Source organism: Haliotis cracherodii, unplaced genomic scaffold, assembly GCF_022045235.1.
Source record: "Haliotis cracherodii isolate W230 unplaced genomic scaffold, xgHalCrac1.p SCAF_11, whole genome shotgun sequence".
NCBI lineage: Eukaryota > Metazoa > Mollusca > Gastropoda > Lepetellida > Haliotidae > Haliotis > Haliotis cracherodii.
The window spans coordinates 8,729,811-8,739,290 of record NW_027266266.1 but is presented as its reverse complement, the minus strand read 5'-3'; the positions used below and the strand labels follow the sequence as shown (position 1 = coordinate 8,739,290).

Here is a 9,480-nt window from a genome sequence, read left to right as displayed (position 1 = left end):
CCATCATGAAACACGAACTGCCCCAAAAGTTGTATTTTCAAAAAAAGAAAACATATTCAGCATTCCTTGAATACTCTTTGGTTAAGTGCGTGACATTTTCAGTGTCATAAAAAAAATTAATTCCATTTCGAATGAATTTTTCTTTGATAGACCAACGTCAAACCATCTGACAAGTTACATAGAAATACAACTTTAAAAGCCCTAGGTGTCCATATTTTTCAGAAAATAAATAAGCTACTGATTTTTTTATATATTTTGCAAGTTGAGCATTTATCCATATTTTAAAATGAAATTTAAATGATACACAAAGCCTTTGGGGGTGTCCTTTGACTATGCAACTGTCAAATGGGTTCGCCTGCAGCAGTGAGAGCTTTAATTAAGCTCATGTGTGCACATATATCAAAATGAGTAATATGTTTAACGTAGATTGATGTACTGTCATAACATGTTTCCTTGTGTAGACGATCAAATAGGTTGAATAATAACAGAGTGACAAGCTGCTGAAAATGTGTTGATGATGGATTAGCACGCACTCTCTATTATCCATCACGTTGAAGATCACTTCTTCCAATGATAACAATTAGTATTTATATATATGCAGTGAAGTCTCAATATATATAGTCATACAGAGCAGATGGAATACACCCATCTCTAGCTGACAAATGCAGGGATTAAATAATTAACAACTAATATGTTCATTGATTTATTATTATCAGTTGCAATGCATACACTCAATACACTAATGATATTTCAGTCCACTAAATTCAATCAATTAATTCCACTGTGAGTCCTCATGTGTGACTTCAGGTTACTTGACTGTGTAAATGCTTTCCCACATTCAACACACTTATAAGGCTTAACTCCACTGTGAATCCTCATGTGTTTCTGCAGGGAACTTGATTGAGTAAATGTTTTCCCACATTCAACACACTCATAGGGCTTGATTCCACTGTGACTCCTCATGTGTGTCCTAAGGTGACCTGCTTGTGTAAATGCTTTCCCACATTCAACACACTGGTAAGGCTTGACTCCACTGTGAATCCTCCTCATGTGTTTCAACAGATTACCGGACTCTGTAAATTCTTTCCCACATTCAACACACTTATAAGGTTTGATTCCAGTGTGAATCCTCATGTGTATCTTCAGGTTACCCGACTCTGTTAATCCTTTCCCACATACAACACACTGAAAAGGCTTTATGCCACTGTGAACACTCATGTGTTTCTGCAGGTTTCTTGACCCTGTAAATTTTTCCCCACATTCAACACACTCATGAGGCTTGATTCCACTGTGAAACCTCATGTGTTTCTGCAGGTTTCTTGACACTGTAAACTTTTCCCCACATTCAACACACGTAAAAGGCTTGTTTTCACTGTGAATACTCATGTGTTTCTGCAGGGTACCTGATTGTGTAAATGCTTTTCCACATTCAACACACTTAAAAGGCTTGATTCCACTGTGAATCCTCATGTGTATCTGCAAGCTACCTGATTGTGTAAATGCTTTCCCACATTGAACACACTTGTAAGGACAGATTTTACTGTGAATCCTCATGTGTTTCTGCAGGGTACCTGATTGAGTAAATGCCTTCCCACATTCAACACACTTAAAAGGCTTAACTCCACTGTGTCTCCTCATGTGTCTCTGCAGTGTACCTGAGACTGTAAATTTTTTCCCACATTCAACACACTCATAAGGCCTGATTCCACTGTGACTCCTCATGTGTGTCTGCAGGTGACCTGATTGTGTAAATGCTTTCCCACATTCAACACACTCATAAGGTTTGATTCCAGTGTGAACCCTCATATGTATCTGCAGGTTATCTGACTCTGTAAATTCTTTCCCACATACAACACACTGATAAGGCTTGATTCCACTGTGAATCCTCATGTGTGTCTGCAGGTTACCTGACTTTGTAAATTCGTTCCCACACACAACACACTGATAAGGTTTGATTCCACAGTGTTTCTTGACATGACATGTTTCCAGCGTGTCAGTGTCAGACTTTTCCTTGACATCACCTGTTTCTAGTGTGTTGGTGACAAGTTCTCTCTTGACATCACCTGTTTCCAGCAATTCTCTCTCACAGTCCCTGACTACACATGTTTCAGTAACAGAGACAGGATTCTGTTGTTGACTTTGTACTTCCATTATTAACTTGTGGATGTTATGGTGTTCACTGAAAACATAAAAGAGTTGTCACTTTCCTTTATCGTGTTATGCATTTCCTGAAAATGTTGTTTTCACAAGACATCACCAATAACAACTTGGGCTGGGACCACACAATTGATGATAAATGAATCATGATTAAATACTTATCATGATGCAAAGAGAATGAAATCAGCTGGTGATGGTACATATAGTTTCATATCTTTACACAGATCTTTTGCATGACAGTTGTAGTCTATCAGCCAGGCAATATTTCGGTACCAAACAGGGGGCAAATTGTGACAGGTTTAAAATTGATGGTTATGTACAACAAATATGATAGCATTTGAAATCAAGTAGCTTTGCATGGGTTTTTTATGTTCTTTTGAAGGTCTCCAAAGTTGGCACAGGAGAATGGCCAGTACAATATGTTGTCCAGTGAGTAAGTACATAATTCATTTCTTTGTTTGCCTCCTGTCTTGGTAATTGGACCACAGCAACAGTAGTTAGTTAACATAAGGAATAATTTTTCAACTTCTCAGGGGTAAGTTGCTGTTTGGGCTGTTGCATATACTACTATACATCTTACCAATAAAAAAGTGAGCAAAAATTAGCTTGGCAGACATAGTAATGTCATAAAATTGTAATTGTAATTTCATAAAAGTTGTAGGGTACACTGTAGCAGTGTTGACTCTTAACTTTTTTTATGAAACAAATCAATAAAAAAAGTTAATGGTATCCATAGCATCATTTATACATTTGTATGTGGTAAGTTGCATGCGATGCATGCAGTTGGTATCTATAGACTGGAAGGTAATTTAAGGTACTGACGTTTACTACAATATCTGAAAAACAATCGGACCTACTCCAGTCAAAGTTGGTATGAGATTATCAAACAGTCATTCATAACTGGATATTACATTTAAAGAAACGAATAAAAAACCTGTCTATTTAGCTATCACTATATTTCATCAACAACCAGACCTGTTCATCACGGGTGGAACGAGCATTCATTGAAACAGCCATCTGCATAATGCTACCCCTGCGTCACAGGGCCAAATGACACAGTTGAACCAATCAACTCAACTCGAAAGGGTGCACAGTAATCACGTACGCACGAATACGGTGTTAGCGTTGGGCGTCTCAATGTGCGTGATTCCCGTGCACCCTTTCAAATATACTTCTCAAAAAAGGTTAGGGAACTCTGATATGTTTGCACTTAAAATCAAAAAGGAACAGAAGACGAAGACGTGTGTTGTAAATTCAATAATGTCTATGACCGAGTATACAGTAAGAAAGAGTCATGAACAATCCACTACATTCCATAACGTGAACAAGTGCTGATGTCAATAATGTCACTGGGGTCAAAATTGGAAATCCAGGCCATGAGAGAAAAGTCAGTAACGAGTGTGTCGGCCCCTATCAGCCACACATGCAACACAACGACGCCTCATGGATGTCACTAATGTCTGTAGTGTGTTCTGTGCCACTCCAAACTCAGCCATTGAGCAAGCTGGCACAGATCTTGAGGTGGAAGGTGGTTCTCCCTAACACGTCTCATAAACAGATCTTGTACGTGTTCAATAGGTGCCATATCAGGAGAATATGTTGGCCATTCCATGCGAGTAACATTGTTTTGTCCCAGAAAGTCAGTGACTATGCGTGCACGATGAGGTCTAGCATTGTCATCCTGGAAAACCGCCTGTGGGCCTATTCGATGAAGACAAGGAATCACCATTGGTCTCAGAATCTCATCCCTGTAGCGAACTGCATTCAAATTCCCGTTGATGACGTACAGATTGGTTCTGTGATGAAATGAGAAGGCGGCCCACACCATGACACTACCACCACCAAAACGATTGTGCTCACGGACGTTGACGTCAGTAAAACGTTCCCCACACCGTCTGTAGACAAGAACACAACCGTCATTATGCTGCATTGAGAACCGAGATTCGTCAGTAAAAAGAACTGCTGAACACTGGTGTCTTGTCCACTGTCGGTGTTGCCGTGCCCATGCGTCTCTGGCTGCTGTGTGACACGGTAGAAGAAGCGGTCTAACGGCTTGACGTCAGGGCCTGATGTTTCTTTCCCTCATACAGTTTCTTTTGGTTTGGTCACTGACATTTGTTCCTGTAGCAGACCTCAGTTGCCTTTGAAGATGGTTTGCTGTGACTGTTCTCCTCCTCAATGCTTCAACAACGATGTACCGGTCTTCTCTTCCTGTTGTCACACGAGGGCGTCCTGACCTTGGTCTATCACGTACTGTTTTTGTTTGTTGGAATCGCTGACGTAATCTCCAAATGACGGATGGACTAACATTTTACCTTCGAGCAGTTTCCCGCTATGAAACATTCTCATTTAGCCACCCAATAGCTCAATCGTGAGGTGTCGACGTTGTGGCATGTTGAACACAGTGATGCAGTTTGATAGCGACCTGCCTTTATCAACCCATATTTCGCACAAAAATTCCTTGTGGCTCGTGCTTCGTGCTTCGTGAGAATAAGTGAACAAATGCACAATCTCCATTTTTACGGCAGCTGTGAAGAGGAGATTACAACAAAAATTTCCCTGAAAATGAGTGCTGGTCAAAATGAACGTTGACGAGTCTAGTATGATTCAAATTCTTTGTTCTGGTCATGAAGTCACTTGAGTAAGGGTAGTCTTCAATAACAGTACGTTAGCTGCCGATCAGGAGGCCATTCACCAAATTTAAAAGGAATCGAATGAACAGTGCTACAAAATATCAGTGTTCCCTAAATTGTTTTGACGAGCATATAATGTAAACCACCAGCGGCAATCAGGAAAAAGTTTTAAACATAGGAGTGAAGACTGGTACCAACATGACCAAGGTCAATAAATAGTAAAGAGCTGACGATGAATAGTAAATCATATTGAGAGAAATTAATTTGACTCTATTTTGGACATTTCTTCATGAGGTGAGGTGAGGTGAAATTGGGTTTAACGTCACGTCCAAGATTATTGCACTTATATAGTGACGTGCATGTACGTGTATGTGTTTGTGTGGCTGCTTGTACTAGTCCGAACTGATGCCGATTTATAGTGCTAGCACACTGAGATACCATGCTGCAGTTTAACATGAATACCCCACTCAGACACAGTATATTGACTCCGAGCTGACCAGTCCTTGTTTTAGCCCCTTAATCCCGAGCACCGGACAGGGTAACAACAAGTACAATCTTTTACGTCTTTTGTTATGACACAGCCGGTGATCGAAGCCCTGAAATTCCACTCTCCAGGCGGACGCTCTACCGCTAGACCACGGAGGCGGCCTTTTCTTAATGGTAGCTTACCAACTTTTGCATATTTTGTGTGAAATGCAGTACATGCTCCTGGTTTCATGATAGATCATGGTAGATTAAATTGCAAGGATTTTGATTATTTTTCGTAATCTGCATTACAGTGTTTGGTGACTTTGTTCAACTAAACAAATCACAAGTTAGGCCACGTCCAAATGTGTCACTTATGCTTGTCAACAGCATTTCAATGTCCGAAGGTTTATCAAACGAAATCATTTGCAAACACGACAAAAATGAGATGTCTTTGAGAAGGATTTGTAGATCCATGTAAATAATTCCAGAAATTTAAGATATTTAAAAGGATTGTTATAGTATTACAGGATCACAATGTTTGTTTACCGCCATTGCCATGATCGTACACCTTTGCTAGGAAAATAAACTTCTGTTTTTTTTTAATATTTTGCAAGTTGAGCATTTATGCATAATACACGACGAAACTTAAGTTATTATTAAGTTTCCTTTGGGGGTGTCCTTTGACAATGCACCTGTCAAATGGGTTCGCCTGCAGCAGTGAGAGCTTTAATTAATGCTTATGTGTGCACATATATCAAAATGAATAACATGTTTAACATAGATTGATGTAGTGTCATAACATTTTTCCTTGTGAATGGTTGGTTTGTTGTTTATGCCGCAGTCATCAATATTCCAGCTATATAACGGCAGTCTGAAAATAATCGAGTCTGGACCAGACAATCCTGTGATTGATGTCATGTACATCGATCCACGAAATTGGGATCGATGACATGCATCAACCAAGTCAGCAAGCCTGACCACCCGATCCTGTTAATCGCCTCTTACGACAAGCATAGTCGCCTTTTACGGCAAGCATGGGTTGCTGAAGACCTTGTGTCGACAATGAAAGATGTCGAAGAATAACAGAATGACAAGCTGTTGAAAAATATGTTGATGATGGATTAGCACACACTCTGTATTAAGTTGAAGATCATTTCTTTCAATAATAATAATTAGTATTTGTACATATGCAAGGAGTCTCAATATGTATCGTCATACAGAGCAGATGGAATACACCTATCTCAAGCTGTCAAATGCAGGGATTAAAGGATTAAACACTAATATATTCATTGATTTATTATTATCAGTTGCAATGCACACACTCATTACACAAATGATATCTCAGTCCACTAACTTAAATCAAATAATTCCACTGTGAATCTTCATGTGTTTCTGCAGGTTATCCGATCGTGTAAATGTTTTCCCACATTCAACACACTCATAAGGCTTGATTCCACTGTGACTCCTCATGTGTGTCCTAAGGTGATCTACTTGTGTGAATGCTTTCCCACATTCAACACACTGGTAAGGCTTGACTCCGCTGTGAACCTCATGTGTTTCAACAGATTACTGGACACTGAAAATTGTTTCCCACATTCAACACACTTATAAGGCTTGACTCCACTGTGAGTCTTCATGTGTTTCTGCAGGGTACCTGATTGAGTAAATGTTTTCCCACATTGAACACACTGATAAGGCTTGATTCCACTGTGAATCCGCATGTGTGTCCTAAGGTGACATGATTGTGTAAATGCTTTCCCACATACAACACACTCATAAGGCTTGACTCCACTGTGAAACCTCATGTGTTTCTGCAGGTTTCTTGACACTGTAAATTTTTCCCCACATTCAACACAATCATAAGGCTTGATTCCACTGTGAATACTCATGTGTTTCTGCAGGTTTCTTGACACTGTAAACTTTTCCCCACATTCAACACACTTAAAAGGTTTGTTTTCACTGTGAATACTCATATGTTTCTGCAGGGTACCTAATTGTGTAAATGCTTTCTCACATTCAACACACTTAAAAGGCTTGATTCCACTGTGAATCCTCATGTGTCTCTGCAGTGTACCTGATTGTGTAAATGTTTTCCCACATTCAGCACACTCATAAGGTTTGATTCCAGTATGAATCCTCATGTGTTTCTGCAGGGTATCTGACTCTGTAAATTCTTTCCCACATACAACACACTGATAAGGCTTGATTCCACTGTGAATCCTCAAGTGTATATGCAGGTGACCTGATTGTGAAAATGCTTTCCCACATTCAACACACTGATAAGGCTTGATTCCACTGTGCATCCTCATGTGTCTCTGCAGTGTACCTGAGACTGTAAATGCTTTCCCACATTCAACACACTGATAAGGCTTGATTCCACTGTGACTCCTCATGTGTGTCTGCAGGTGACCTGAGACTGTAAATTCTTTCCCACACACAACACACTGATAAGGTTTGATTCCACAGTGTTCCTTGACATCACCTGTTTCCAGCAACTCTCTCTCACAGTCCCTGACTACACGTTTCAGTAACAGAGCCAGGATTCTGTGGTTGTTTTTTTACTTCCATTATTATTTTGTTGATGTTATGGTGTTCACTGAAAATATAAAAGAGTTGTCACGTTCCTTTATTGTGTTATGCATTTCCTGGAGATGTTTCCACAAGACACCACCAATAACTTGGGCTGGGACCAAACAATTGATGATAAATGAATCATGATTAAATACTTATCATGATGCAAAGAGAATGAAATCAGCTGGTGATGGTACATATAGTTTCATATCTATACACCAATCTATTACATGATCATTGTAGTCTATCAGCCAGGCAATATTTCGCTACCAAACTGGGGGCAAATTGTGACAGTTTAGAATTGATGGTTATGTACAATAAATATGATAGCATTTGAAACCAAGTAGCTTTGCATGGGTTTTTTTAAGTTCTTTTAAAGGTCTCCAAAGTTGGCACAGGAGAATGGCCAGTACAATATGTTGTCCAGTGAGTAGTACATAATTCATTTCTTTGTTTGCTTCCTGTCTTGGTAATTGGACCACAGCAACAGTAATTAGTTAACATAAGGAATCATATTTCAACTTCTCAGGGGTAAGTTGCTGTTTGGGCTATTGCATATACTACTATACATCTTACCAATAAAAAATAGCTTTGCAGACACAGTATATAAGTATATGGCACCATGTGGTGCCAAACCCTTATTTTATCAATGACTGTCAGTCAAAATGTCATAAAATTGTAATTGTAATTTCATAAAAGTGTTGACTCTTAACTTGATTTATGAAACACCTCAATAAAAAAAAGTTAACATCCATAGCATCTCCGAATTTGGTGGTGATGATGTAATGATGATGTAATGGTACATAGCACTTACTTACACCTAATTTTCATTGCTATATTATTTCAGACTTTATTTGAACTATTCTTGGAAAACATTTTTTTTGTACAGAATAATTACATTCTAAAATGTTAAAAATCATGTTATTTGAATGTAATTGATTATTTTCTTATACGATATGATGATATGATTCCCAAAATGAGAAAATTCAAATTTCTTATGCTCATTCATAAAAGTAAAAGGTGACTACTTTTGAATTTAGAAATTAATTAATAAAAAAATCTAAAAATATGAGAAACTGCAATTAATGAAGGTTGTTTCAATTCACATACTTGATTCTTACATTTTAAATTTATTTAAAATTATGACTCCTTCATACTGAATATTTTTCAGTACATTAAACACATTTTTAATGTTTTGTTTCATTATCTTACAGATAAGAAAATTCACTCTTCAAACATGAATTTAAAATCAACTCGCCATTAGTATTGCTACTCCTCCTCCCAATGCAGTAATAAAGTATGTACAAAAATGAAGAATGGACTAGAGCTGATAGCTGTAGCGACTGCAATGTGGAAGACATTGTCACCAATCAATCACCATGCATAGAGCCCAGGAGTGGTACATCCAGCATCATTCACTATGAAGGTGAAGATATGGAAAACAACTTGGTTCAACCTAAGAGCTTTGCATCGTGGGAAGCTCTGCTGAAAAGCACCACAAATACGAAATGACAAACCACTTCTGGAGTTTGCAAAGAGTACATCTGAGATACCAAACATTTTTTACCTTCGGAAACGTCGTTGTAGGTTTACAATAAAAGTATTACAGTCACTACAGTCAAGCAAAACAGAAGAAAGCTGAGCCATGCTT

At 38.6% G+C, this 9,480-nt stretch overlaps 1 pseudogene; it reads right to left on the bottom strand.

Annotated features, from left to right (window-relative positions):
• Positions 1 to 731: 731 nt before the first annotated feature.
• The window catches only part of LOC139456187 (zinc finger protein 721-like), an 81,723-nt pseudogene continuing 72,974 nt past the window's right edge, over positions 732 to 9,480 (bottom strand).